At 38.1% G+C, this 14,441-nt stretch overlaps 1 long non-coding RNA gene across 1 annotated transcript; it reads right to left on the reverse strand.

The window, feature by feature from the left end:
• Positions 1 to 4,407: 4,407 nt before the first annotated feature.
• On the reverse strand, positions 4,408 to 9,693 carry LOC131699729 (uncharacterized). Its single transcript, XR_009308280.1, has 3 exons — positions 9,565 to 9,693; positions 8,857 to 8,932; positions 4,408 to 5,064 (listed from the first exon to the last, which is right to left on the reverse strand). It is a non-coding gene; the product is annotated as an uncharacterized LOC131699729 (long non-coding RNA).
• Positions 9,694 to 14,441: the final 4,748 nt, after the last annotated feature.

Here is a 14,441-nt window from a genome sequence, read left to right on the forward strand (position 1 = left end):
ATACTACCATCAGGATCAGAACTGTTGAAGCTGCACTTTTGGAGCGTGCAGCAGGAATCATCACATGCTGTTTAAAAAAAATGTCCAACAATGTTTCCTGACATTTTCTGAAGAAACATGTTTCTTTTTGTATGCAGGGCTTAAGCTCGAAAAATCATCAACATATTGAGTGCATGAATCAGGATGACCGTACTTGTTAAATAAATGTTAAACTTGTATCAACACATCATATTAAAATGGTATTCATCATTAACACTCCAACAACAGGAATACAATTATTCAACATTAAAATGAAGTATGAGTATAGAGATTATCTTTAAGCTAGTTATTTATAAGCCCTGCATATATATATATATATATATATATATATATATATATATATATATATATATATATATATATATATATAATATTTGTATGTGTAAAACATAGAGAATAATGCATGGGGTAGTGTGTGATATGAGAATTTAATGCCCACCCGAGGGGTAGGATGTCGGGTAAACCCCGAGGGTTGGGCATTAGATTCTCATGTATCACACACTACCCCATGCAGCATTTATTATAATCTCTGGTGAGCAATTTTTTTTCCAGCTGAAAAGTGAGCGAGAGAAGACACCAGCTATGTGGAATTCCTCTCAGTCTGATGGCTAGTGCTCTGTTACTGTTGCCCTGTATTACGAGCCCATTGAAAAAAATGCTCACCAGTTATTATAAGTTCATAATAAATATATACGCAGTCAAAAAATGGTTAGCAAACAATACATGGATAGTAGCGAAGTAGCGTTATCTTATGAAATGTTGAGATTATATATTTTTTTTTTGTAACACCATGTCCTGGTTTTTGTTTTCTTTTAGTTGCTTATTTATTTTATATATATATATATATATATATATATATATATATATATATATATTTGGTGGCCAAATGAGACAGGCTGCACTTGCTGTTCAACACAACCTAAAATCTTTGTGAAGCTGCAAAGTCATTGCGTAAGGGCAAATTAGAACACAGACAGAAACATTTAAAATAGACCCTCGCACATTTTCATATTAGGTCAATTATATTAATATTAGGTCATTTGCATTTGGAAGGAGAATTGCTGTCCTTAACAGAAAATTACACGGAAACCCAAATTAGATGAGACTTATTTTTATTTTTCCCATCGAAACCCTGCCACTGACACCATTAGACCAAAACATAATTCCAGAAATAGCTGGAAAAGCTATCCAAAACTAATTATGTGAGGAAGGAGAAAGCAAGATTGCCCTGAAGATCTGAAGAGCATGATTGAGTCAGATGTAGCGATGTGACCTGGCTTCATGTGTCTATATTGCCAAGTAGACCTGAGTTCAGAGACCTAATGTAATTACAATCTACATTTTAAATCTGCATGATGGAAATACAATGAGACGAAGATCAATGGACTTTCTCTAAAGGGATCTTCAGCCTCATCCCTCCTTTACACCCTCTTGATACTCTTTTACTCTATGAGCTAAACAGACACACTCCTGCTGATTCCTACAGCAGCAGGGGGGTCCACATTAGAGCGGCAAGCGCCATTGAAGCTCAGAGAAGTAAAACAAAAATGTAAGCACATAAAACCAGTGCTTACATATACAGAGAGTCCTCATAACATCTTGCACTATGAGCTCTTTCATGTTCTTAATGTTAGGAACAGAGTTTCACTGTATACAAGGTTAGATAAATATACTGTAGAATATAGCAAAGAATGGATTGTGGTTGCTGCTGGAAAAGTTTACCATAGTAGAAGCATAGCAAAGTATAATAAAGCATAGTGAAAGCATGGCAAAACATAGGTAAGCACTGTAAAGGATAGTGAGGTATCATGAAGTGTAAAAGGGTGGACATATTAATAAATCTGGCCAACAAGGGGCAGCAGTGTGGAGTAGTGGTCAGGGCTCTGGACTCTTGAACGGAGGGTCGTGGGTTCAGTCCCAGATAGGGGGGGACAATGCTGCTGTACCCTTGAGCAAGGTACTTTACCTAGATTGCTCCAGTAAAAACCCAACTGTATGAATGGGTAATTGTATGTAAAAATAGTGTGATATCTTGTAACAATTGTAAGTCGCCCTGGATAAGGGCGTCTGCTAAGAAATAATAATAATAATAACAAGGGTAAACTATGGAAAATGCATTGCATAACCGTGGGAAAAGCAAGGTAAGACTGAAAACATACAGTGGTAAACCTTTATAAGGGAAGTGTAAACAACAATTTATTAAAAATATGAGGACCCTAAAAAAGGTGAGCTGGAATTTTCAATATAAACCATTTAATAAATACCATTCAACTGCATTCATTTACTTGGATTTCTACTAATGGCACACCATCAGTTACAGTTGGGACTTTAACACTCTTCCTGCAAAATGTAAATGACAGGAACTGATTTGTCTGGCATGTCAGACAAGCATGACAGAGTTTCAAGTGACAGTGCAGGACACTCATTATAATTAGTATCCATTGCCTGTTCATTTTCTTTTCAGATTTGCTAATCTACACAAGCCTTATGCACTGAGATGCAAAATTGAATTTCCAAACATGTTAGGTCTCCTATCATTGTAACTTGGTGAAGTGAAGAATGCTAGCGTTAGCTAAGCCAGCAATAGGTTTAACTTGTACTTGGTTGGAAATCTACAATAACCAAGGTTACTACCCTTTCTTATCTTCACCATAGTACTAGAAGCACCTAGGTGTATTAATTCATTCAAAACTAACCCATCACACACAAATACAGCTCTACAAAGTCAGTCTATTGAATCCTAGACTAAGTAAAGAAAAGAATATTGAAAATCTAAGTCAACTACATATGAATAGCAGACTGGACTTATCTACTATTGTGTTGCCTACCCCTTGCTAATCTAATTCTCCAAACAAAATTACAGGTGCTACCATGTTTATGCAGCTCCCTAAACTATGGGTTAAAATGAAACAAACACACTAAACACTGTACTCATGTGCAATTTTCAAGAATCTGTTGATCATGTGCACAGTTGGCAACTGTAGGTAAAGGGTTCCCTCAATACTGCGCTGCAATTCTGCTAATGGCTTATTATCCATTCTAATGGCTCCTTTGCTGTCGTTGTCCCATAGTACAGAACCATTGCATTGCGAACAGACACCATTCACAAGGGTTACCTAAAGCACAGATCCCTCATGCACTTATCTTGAACCATGCATTCTTGTTGTTTAAATTGCAAATAACAAAAATAATAAATTGGTTTAGTGATATTCCATACTCCTACCATGTTCTCCTTTAAAAACCATTATTACCATTATATAAATAATTTGGGACCATATTTGAACACCCTGGAATGTGTCTTTGAGCTTATTGAATGGCACCTGCATCCAACCTCCCCCTACCAGAAGGAATTGGTTGTTAAAGGATAATGAGGCACAGCAGTTCTAAAAGTTCCAAGGTGCTCCATGCAGTGTATTTGAAAATAAAGATTTGATGAATGCCTGCTTGACATTTATGTTAATGTTGTTGTTTTGTGCCAGTATTATTTAGTGCAAGTAACTGTACCACCTGCTATTTTAGAGAAATCGAATATTTACAAAACATTGGTATGCAAGTAGTCTGCTATTCCTATGTAGCTGTTACTATTAATTAAGGAGAAATTCAGGGTTCATAAATATTCAGCCACTGTTTGAGACATCTTGCATTCTTTTGTATCTTTAATTAGGGTGAGCTATCTGAACCCGACACACAAGAGACCTGCAACTCTAAAGACGTATTACAATGTGACCACACACACACTTCCTGGGAGTCAGTATACAGTCTTCATTATGGCAGGCATACATTCAGATGCATGTGTGTTTACATGCATGCTTACAGAACAACAGCAGCAAAAATATGCCTGTCGCTCACCATTTTATATGTCATTTTTATTCATTTAAAAAATGTGAACTTTTGAAAAAACATATATGCATTATAAATGATGGCATAGATAGGAAACATGGTACTGCATGCAGTGACCAATGGAGATACACAACTATTGTGTTATTTTCTCTCAAGAACTAAACTGCTTTGAAATCCAAACCTTGACAAAAACAGTAAATACTGTACATATAAAACACTTTCCTACAAAATCTTAATAAACATGGCTATGTTCTTGTGGCTGAAGGTGTTTTAAAGAGCGAAGGCAGTAAATTCTGCAAATTCTGGGAACTGGGTCAATTTATGACAAGTGGAAGACCACAAAATACTGCCAAACAGGAAACTAGTAACCATGCTAAGGAAACCAGATATGGGAATGGATACAAAAACACTTTTTTCTAGTCTTGATATGTGGGCATAAGGAAGACACAAATGCATGATGACCTCATATGGGGATAAAGCAATGGGAAAAAAAAGTTCAATAAAAAAATATTTATTGTGTGTGCAAAACTGCTTTTTTTCAGCTATTTTCAATATTTCATGCATGAAAGAGTTACGTTTTTCAACTTCTACAGTTTTGAAAATGATCACAGGTGTGTAAACATTTCCGAATGAATGTACATTCAGGGGGTCTACATATGACAGGATGCCCACACAGCCTGTTGTATGCTATGACACTTAAATAATACTTTCCATACACATATTCTTTTGTATTCTTCTGCCATCATGTGGCCATCATTTAATGGAGCATAATACTCTGAATAGAAAAATACAAACAACAATAATAATAATAATAATAATAATAATAATAATAATAATAAAAAAAGAATATTAATTGACTTACTTTAGTTACTTTTAAGTTTTACCTTAGTTATAATCTATAACCAAGTGTATTGTAATTTATAAGTAAATGATTAGCAAGAATGAACTTGAGGCAGTTTTGGGTGAAACAATTTAGCTGCAATATCTTCATACAATTGGCTTGAAAGTTTGGTGAGCAATCATGTACGGATTTAATGGAGCCTTCTTGTTTTTCCGAATCAGTCTCTTCTTCACTGTGAAAATGATGACGTTTAGTAGGAGCTCTAGAAACTCGGCCACTGTGCAGATTGACACTCCGATCCACAGACCAACCAGACCGCCGATACTGGACACGAGATCGATCGCCTGGGGGGGTTCAAGAGACATGTAAGAGGTAATGCATACAGAAACCAGACACCAATCACAGCAGCTGTATACTGGCATAGATAGGAAAAGTCAATGTGCTTTCTGCATAGCATTCTTTCGGAAATGTAATGCAGGGAATTAAAGAATAAAGAGTCAATGGTTGCCTGCTTGATATATACTGTATGAGAATGAATAACGTTGCCGGCACGTATTTGCAGTGGAAACAGGTGTGTGTTCTCCAGTGTCGAAGGTTTCTGTAATGTGGGCATTGTTGCACCTCTATTGCTTGTGACCGGAGTAGTGGTTTCCGGTGGTGATTTTCAGCAAACATTGCCATTCCAGGGACATAAGGGAGACTGTCTTAATGGACATGTTGGTCAATGCAAGCCACTTCATTGAGATGAGCTGATTCCATGGGCAACAACTATCAAGCCCCTTGTGAAGTATCTGATTTCTCATGGTTGTTGCTGAATAGTTGCGCACAACTGTCAAACAGTTTTTCTAGGGCAATTAGATCACAGGACACATCACATAATACTTCACGTGACCTCACAACTTTGCATACATTTCAGGACACATTCTTCCATTTTTGGCCAGACACTGCATGGTAAATTTACACTGTATTTGTTTACTAGTCCTTTCTTTTGTATTTAGCGTAGTGTTCCATAGTTCAACACGCTTTATCATTCTTCACTGTTCTTAACCATGCTTGTCTATGTTAACTTTTACAATGCTTTACAAAATTGTGGTATGCTTTACCTTAGTAAACATTTATAAGAGTGGTCAGATTAAGACAAATCTTGAATTGGGTGTTAGGTCAATACCCCCAGAAACATTTTTAGGCTTTATTTTCAGAAATCTGGGTTATGCAATTATTAACTTGCAGTTCAAATATGTGAAACACATACACAAGTCCACAGTGAAATATAAATTACATAATACAACAACACAGTACTGTATCTGCCACTAAAAAAACTAAACACTTACTACAACAGGAAATAAATGAATTCCAGACTGTCCAGGCATGGATGGGCTCAATCATAGAACTAAAATTAACATCCAGCCAATGCGAAATTGAACTGATTAAGGTAAACTGGCCTACAAGTGACGATCCAACCACTGACCCTCCAGTTAGCAATCTAACTTCATTATAAGGGGGCTAAAATAACAGTTACACAAATCCTGTATCGTGGTAGGGTTGTCTCTATTCCAAACTAATTCAGTAGCTTCACAATGCATTTGAATGCTTCCATATGATTTACTTGGGTAGTTCTGATTGAAATGTTGCCTCAGTAAAACTGCATACTCTACTTTCTAGACATTTTGTTCTATGTTCAAATTATCTCCAAAACTTGAAACACTTAAAATTAGACAAATAACACCAACTGCAATTATTTCAAACCATCTGTGTTGAAAAAACTAAGCAATTTTGCCAGAGGGACTTGCAAGGGTGCAACAGCAAACCAGCAATACAAAAATAAAAAAGGTAGCCTGTGTCATTTAAAATATTATCCAGGAATATGAAAAATATATTCTGGCACAGGGACCTTTAATAACTCTTTAAATACGTTTTAAAAACAATCGTCAGGCTGGCAGACTGTGGCAGCTGTTGCTAACAATCTGCAAGATATACTGTACACTATGCCACTATATTTTTAGTTGGGTTTCATGACAGCTTGATTAAAAGCAGACACCAAATTCTGGAATGTTCAATGACATTGCTGGTTCAGCTGGCTATTTTGGAGCATGCATACCCTTATATGTCCAGCAGAGGATAATTGGTATACACATAGAATATCAGAAGTTTTGAATTTGGCTGTGTTACAAAAATTGCAGCTGTTTTTAATTAAAGGTGTTGGTTGTGTGGATAACGTGTTTTAAAGAACATATTTTTTTTTTATGTTATTGATAAGCTGGTAAATCACTCCTCTGATGCTCCTCCTCATTTCAAATCCTCAACTTTTAAATGTGAAGAATTTCTTAATTACTTTCAAAATAAGATTATTAATATTATGAATCAAATTTCCACAGATGGCTCTCTTTTGAATATGCAGTGTAATCAGATTCGTTTTGCTATGGAATCTTTCTCTCAGATTACAGTATAAGAGCTCAATAAATTCCTAATACCAATGAATTCTTCCACTGGCTTGTTGGATCCAATTCCAACCAACATTCTAAAAGCAGTTTTCAATGATTTGAGTAAAATTATCTTGGCTATAATAAACAGTAAACTGACATCAGGAGTAGTTCCCTCTGCCTTAAAAATGGCCATGGTTAAACCTCTGCTTAAGAAACTAAACCTAGACCCTGCTGCTTTAAACAATTATAGACCTATTTCAAATCTGCCATGTCTGGCTAAGGTTCTAGAAAAAGTGGCAGCAAACCAGCTGAATTCATTTCTTGAAGGTAGCAAAGTGCTTGAAAAGTTTCAGTGGGGTTTCCGTTGTGCGCACAGTACAGAGACTGCGCTCGTCAGAGTGGTGAATGATGTTCTGTTAAGTGCAGAGTCTAGCTGTGTATCTATTCTTGTTATTTTAGATTTAGTGCTGCATTTGATACAGTGGAACATACCGCTTTAACTGATCATCTCAGAAGTTGGGTTAGATTGTCCGGTATTGTCTTAAAATGGTTCAAGTCATATTGCACTAACAGACAGCAATTTGTTTCATTAGGAGACTGTGTGTCTAGATTTTCATTGGTTGTCTGTGGCATTCCCCAAGGCTCTATACTGGGACCCATTCTTTTCTCTTTGTACATGTTACCGCTGGGTGAGATAATCTGTAAACATGGTGTTAACTTTCACTGCTATGCCGATGACACACAGCTCTACATCTCTGTAAAACCTGCTGATACCCTGGCTTATCAGCCTTAGCTGAATGTTTTACTGATGTGAAGAGGTGGATGTTCCAAACACTTTTGCAGTTAAACTCTGATAAGACAGGGTTCTGTTATTAGGTTCTCAGCAGGGACTAGAAGCAACAAAATCTCTAAAAATAGATCTGGGCAATTTGACCACAAACATAAAAATGGAAGTGAAAAAGCCAGGCGTCTTTATTTCACTCTGATTTATGTTTTGAGTCGAATATCCGCAATGTCACCAAAGTGTCCTTTTACCATTTGCGCGACATTGCTAAAATTAGGTCATTTCTCTCTTCGTCTGATGCTAAGAAACTAATTCATGCTTTTGTGTCTTCCCAACTTGACTACTGCAATGATCTGTCCGCTGGGTTTCCGGGTCACACCATAAAACGCCTGCAGCTGATAAAGAATGCAGCTGCTAGGCTTCTCAGCACAATGAAAAAAGGAGACCATGTAACTCCTGTGCCGGCTTCACTGCACTGGCTCCCAGTGAAGTTCAGAGTGGATTTAAAAATGTTACTTCTGATTTATAAAGCGCTTAAAGGTATGAAATCAGATGATATAAAGCAGCTTCTCGTCACATATATACCTTCTCGTGATTTGAGATCAGCTGATGCAGGCCTGCTGTGCCTCCCACAAGTGTGCACAAAACGGAGGGGAGAGAGAGCTTTTCAACACTATGCTCTCAGACTGTGGACTGCACTGCCACCTCATATCAGAAGTGCTACATCAGTTGATGACTAAGTCAACATTGAAAACTTATTTTTTTTATATGAGCTTTTTAAAACTGAATTCTAAACTCTCTTTTTCTTTAATTTCTATACACTTGAATTGTATGTATGATTTTCTTCTGTTTTGTCCATACAGCGCTTTGATCTACTTTTAGTATGACAGGTGCTATATAAATAAAGTACTGTTTGATTGATTGATTACCCGGATGGCTGGGGCTTCCTCAATCAGCTCATAGTTAAGTTGCTGGTAGTTGATAAAAATTTTCACAAGATTATCCCTGAAAAACAAAAGAAAAAAATCCATTTACTGTAAATGTATTTTGGTATTATAAATAATATACTTTTTTTGTGCCAGGACCTAGAACGTGCATTCTTGGTTCCAGAAAACCCTACAGTATTGGATTTATAAATGACCAATGTTATGGGACTGAGGTAAATATACCCATCTGATAGGATTTTCATATTGTGGGGGTTACCTCACTCTTTCACTTTATGAATCGAGTTATAAACTGTTTGAGTAACATTTGGCAATGCTTAAGAAATATTAAAACCATGATAAAGGTGGAGTCTATTTAATAGCTCTTAAAACTCTTGTAGATCGAAATACCACAATTGCTTCGATTTTGGGATGTTTGTATTTTAGTCCTAACAGAAACACAGTAACTTGCATGCACTGTTAGACGTTTGATTTTCAAAACTTTGGTACATAAATAAAAAAATGATTTTCATTACATGAGAGTAGATGTTAAAACTTCAAGCTAATTTGAACTCGGCTCTCGCTAAGGGTCACATATGGCCAAATTACCAAAAAAATCAAAAGACCAAATAAATCAAGCACTTTCTCAGTTAAATGTCTGTTAATATTTGTCTAGTAAGAGCAGCAAATGGAAATGAGATCATCATGGCTTACCTGATACTGTTGCTAGCTACTTGTGCTAGCTTCCCATCGGAGATCTTGAGTTGTCTTGCAAATTCATCCTGCAAGAGGGAACACAGAGGGTCACTGCAAAAACTGAAGATTCATCCTGCAAGAAGGAACACACAGGGTCACTGCAAAAACTGAAGATTCACCCTGCAAGAGGGAACACAGAGGGTCACTGCAAAGACTGAAGATTCATCCTGCAAGAAGGAACACACAGGGTCACTGCAAAAACTGAAGATTCATCCTGCAAGAGGGAACACACAGAGTCACTGCAAAGACTGAAGATTCATCCTGCAAGAGGGAACACACAGGATCACTGCAAAGACTGAAGATTCATCCTGCAAGAGGGAACACAGAGGGTCACTGCAAAGACTGAAGATTCACCCTGCAAGAGGGAACACACAGGGTCACTGCAAAGACTGAAGATTCACCCTGCAAGAGGGAACACACAGGGTCACTGCAAAAACTGAAGATTCATCCTGCAAGAGGGAACACACAGGGTCACTGCAAAGACTGAAGATTCATCCTGCAAGAGGGAACACACAGGGTCACTGCAAAGACTGAAGATTCATCCTGCAAGAGGGAACACACAGGGTCACTGCAAAGACTGAAGATTCACCCTGCAAGAGGGAACACACAGGGTCACTGCAAAGACTGAAGATTCATCCTGCAAGAGGGAACACAGAGGGTCACTGCAAAGACTGAAGATTCACCCTGCAAGAGGGAACACACAGGGTCACTGCAAAGACTGAAGATTCATCCTGCAAGAAGGAACACACAGGGTCACTGCAAAAACTGAAGATTCATCCTGCAAGAGGGAACACACAGGATCACTGCAAAGACTGAAGATTCATCCTGCAAGAGGGAACACACAGGGTCACTGCAAAGACTGAAGATTCATCCTGCAAGAGGGAACACACAGGATCACTGCAAAGACTGAAGATTCATCCTGCAAGAGGGAACACACAGGGTCACTGCAAAGACTGAAGATTCACCCTGCAAGAGGGAACACACAGGGTCACTGCAAAGACTGAAGATTCACCCTGCAAGAGGGAACACACAGGGTCACTGCAAAGACTGAAGATTCACCCTGCAAGAGGGAACACACAGGGTCACTGCAAAGACTGAAGATTCATCCTGCAAGAGGGAACACAGAGGGTCACTGCAAAGACTGAAGATTCACCCTGCAAGAGGGAACACACAGGGTCACTGCAAAGACTGAAGATTCATCCTGCAAGAAGGAACACACAGGGTCACTGCAAAAACTGAAGATTCATCCTGCAAGAGGGAACACACAGGATCACTGCAAAGACTGAAGATTCATCCTGCAAGAGGGAACACACAGGGTCACTGCAAAGACTGAAGATTCATCCTGCAAGAGGGAACACACAGGATCACTGCAAAGACTGAAGATTCATCCTGCAAGAGGGAACACACAGGGTCACTGCAAAGACTGAAGATTCACCCTGCAAGAGGGAACACACAGGGTCACTGCAAAGACTGAAGATTCACCCTGCAAGAGGGAACACACAGGGTCACTGCAAAGACTGAAGATTCACCCTGCAAGAGGGAACACACAGGGTCACTGCAAAGACTGAAGATTCATCCTGCAAGAGGGAACACAGAGGGTCACTGCAAAGACTGAAGATTCATCCTGAAAGAGGGAACACACAGGGTCACTGCAAAGACTGAAGATTCATCTTGAAAGAGGGAACACACAGGGTCACTGCAAAGACTGAAGATTCATCCTGCAAGAGGGAACACACAGGATCACTGCAAAGACTGAAGATTCACCCTGCAAGAGGGAACACACAGGGTCACTGCAAAGACTGAAGGCCTGAATTACTCTTTCTAGAATACCAGCTGACATCACTTAGCCCCTGCAGTGCTTGAGCTTGATTACTAAGTCCCAATGCCTCTCGCTTGTCTGCCTATTTATAATACATTGACATTTTATTTTTCCTATTGGATCTGAGACATTGCTTTTAAAATCAAGTGATAGTGCTGCATCTGCCATTACAATACTACAAGTACTGTATACAGCCCTTTCATGAGAGAAAAAAACATTACAAGGAGCAAATGTTACAAGGTGATTCGTTTCAGTACTAATTACAAATTTAAGTATGTATTATAAACAGTAAATACAATGCATATATAAATATAGCATTTACAGGCTCTTTTTCTGTGTGTTCTTAAGTGACAGGCCAGACTCTGTGAGACCCAACAGAAGATATATGTCACAAATTACATTTTGAAATAACTTTCAAAAGCATTTGATGTACTGGTTCTCTCAGGCCAAGTGGCTGGCAGTCAAAATACATATTAATACACTGTACCAAAAATGATAATGCAAGTACATGACAGTATTTACTAAGAGTATCTGTCATTCTTACCATGTAGACAGCACTGGGCCACTGGGATGAAGACAGAGTCAGTTCAAATATCTCCTCCCTGTTAAATGAACATGATTGCATGGTGAGTTTACAGGCACTTTACCATTATTATTTACCATACTGTTCTTATCTGTGATTTAACTCTTCACCTTGCTTTCATTATGCTTTGCTGCACTTTGGAGAGCTTAGCTTTTACCATGATATGCCACGGTACACATTTATAAAGAGATGTGATGAACATGTTCTGAAGATCCTAAAGATGTTAAATAGAATAACTATTTACTAAAGAAGGAGGCAGTACACACAACATCAAATCCTGAACACTATACAGTAGATTAGGTATCACTAGTGAAATGGCATAGTTTACCAGGTGAAGTAGTTATATAAAAATCATTAAGACCATTAAGAAACCTTTAGATAAGGAATTACATTCCATTAGAGGCAAATAGTGTGCCAGGAAGGAATGGGCCCAACAGCTTCATGTCATTCACAACATTTTCTGATGCCATCACGTTTTAAAATATGCAATGTATTTTTATTAAAAGATGATCCTTCGGAAAACTACAGCACAAGTAAAAGTAAAATTATCATTGAACTGACGAGAGCTGGACAACGTTGTTCACTCACTTGCACTGCAGTGGGCAGCCACAGTCCAACTCATCGTGAGCAAACATGTCTTCGAAGATCTGCACACAGCGATCTAGAGAATAGCATAGCATCATTAGCCGTTCAGTGGTCAAGGCAGCAATTCAGTGTGGTTTGAATGTAGGAAAGGTATAGAGCTAGAAGATCAGGGGCAGTATTCACAAAGCTTTTATTTCTAGTCTACACCTGTTCTTTCTGAATAGAAATCAAAACATTTCAGAGCTTCAGATAGATCATTTTAGAATGCCTTCATGCATGTTTGCCTTGCTTCGTGTCGCACATCAGCAGCTTGATTTTTGTTTATACATGTGAATAAAAGCTCTTCAGGTCTGTTCAGTATGAAGAGGGCGATCACACAGTAACAGGCTATTTCACTTGAACTGATGCCTTCATGGATTATCTACTTACTAATATCCTTGTTAGTAATGTTGCAGAAAGGTACGTTCATCTCTTTGGGAACAGGGAACTCCCACATCCCACAGCCACAGTTGTTAATGATGTGCATCTGCCCACACGTCTTCTTACAGGCCTGGGTTAAAACAGTTTGTTTACAGCAATATCGTATATGTCGAAGGCAGGAAAATTGCTAGCTTGAAGAAAGGATAAATGAGCTACTTATCCCAGCTGGATCAATAAAATGAATACAAAAATAAAGCAGAAATAAAAATACAGATTCCTTATCTTCACTGACAAATAATCGCAAAAAAAGTACCCTCCTCCCGTTACACCTCGGGCACACCATAGCCCTTGTTAATACCTCACGTCAGGTACCATATAATACTGCTTGTTACTGACCTCCCGGTGTACCCAACTTTGTATGCATCTCGGTAGTAGTTTTGGATCCCATCTCCATTACTGCATTTGCTAGCATAGGGGCCTTCAGTCGATGCACGTGAAGCTGTCAATAATAGGACCTACCTTATATTATTGTCTATTAACATAATTTGACCTATACGTTATTTATTTTTAATACTGTATATAATCATTTCCTGTAAACATAGTTTAATAGTGTTATTGTTCAGTAGGTTTGCAACAACTTAGATAACAGTAGATATTAAGGCTTCAGACACTTAGCTTTAATTAACATTGCCATCAAACCTGCAACAAGAGTTTGGGATGAACTTGAATTTCATCAAATGTAGGAATACGTTCTAGAGCTTTGCAAAAATAATCTCATGGTGTAATTTTGTATTTTCAGTACATTTATTCTTATGGATACTGTTACAGTTTGTTAAGTGATTGTGTGAATGTACACCTGGGACCTCATGGTGTTGCACCTGAAGAGCATTCTCAGTATGGACTATTTTAAATACAATTTCTTACACATCTGCTCATGTTTGACCAGCAGCAGAACTCCAATAGAATGATGACAGACTAGTACATTAGCTGTTCTTGAGGAGTACTTTTAAACTTTTGTCTGTTTGCTCAGCCAGGCTGTTGAGAACATTACATTCCTTATCAAGTTTAATCTGTGAATTATCAATAAGTTATATCTATAGCTATTTTGTTTCTCGGACGTCTATTTTGATAATTAACAGTTAACCAGTTAATATTTATGGGTGTGTTGCTACAGTGAAAGGATATACACTTGTGTTTTGCAACATAAAAAATTACATTTTAAAGGTTTTTGTCCAACATTGTGGCATCCCACTTTTCTTTTTATCCTTGACGGCACCTCTGACATATTTCTGCTAAAGATTGCTCTGTCCAGTTAGTGTTTACATGTTTAAATCGACCAGCCTGGCACCCTGGAGACAGGCTTCAAGCAGAAGCATATTTCACTGATTAGGGGCTTTCCATGAATCGGATTAGGAGGCAAGAAATGAT

The sequence above is a fragment of the Acipenser ruthenus genome, chromosome 23, assembly GCF_902713425.1.
Source record: "Acipenser ruthenus chromosome 23, fAciRut3.2 maternal haplotype, whole genome shotgun sequence".
Classification (NCBI taxonomy): domain Eukaryota; kingdom Metazoa; phylum Chordata; class Actinopteri; order Acipenseriformes; family Acipenseridae; genus Acipenser; species Acipenser ruthenus.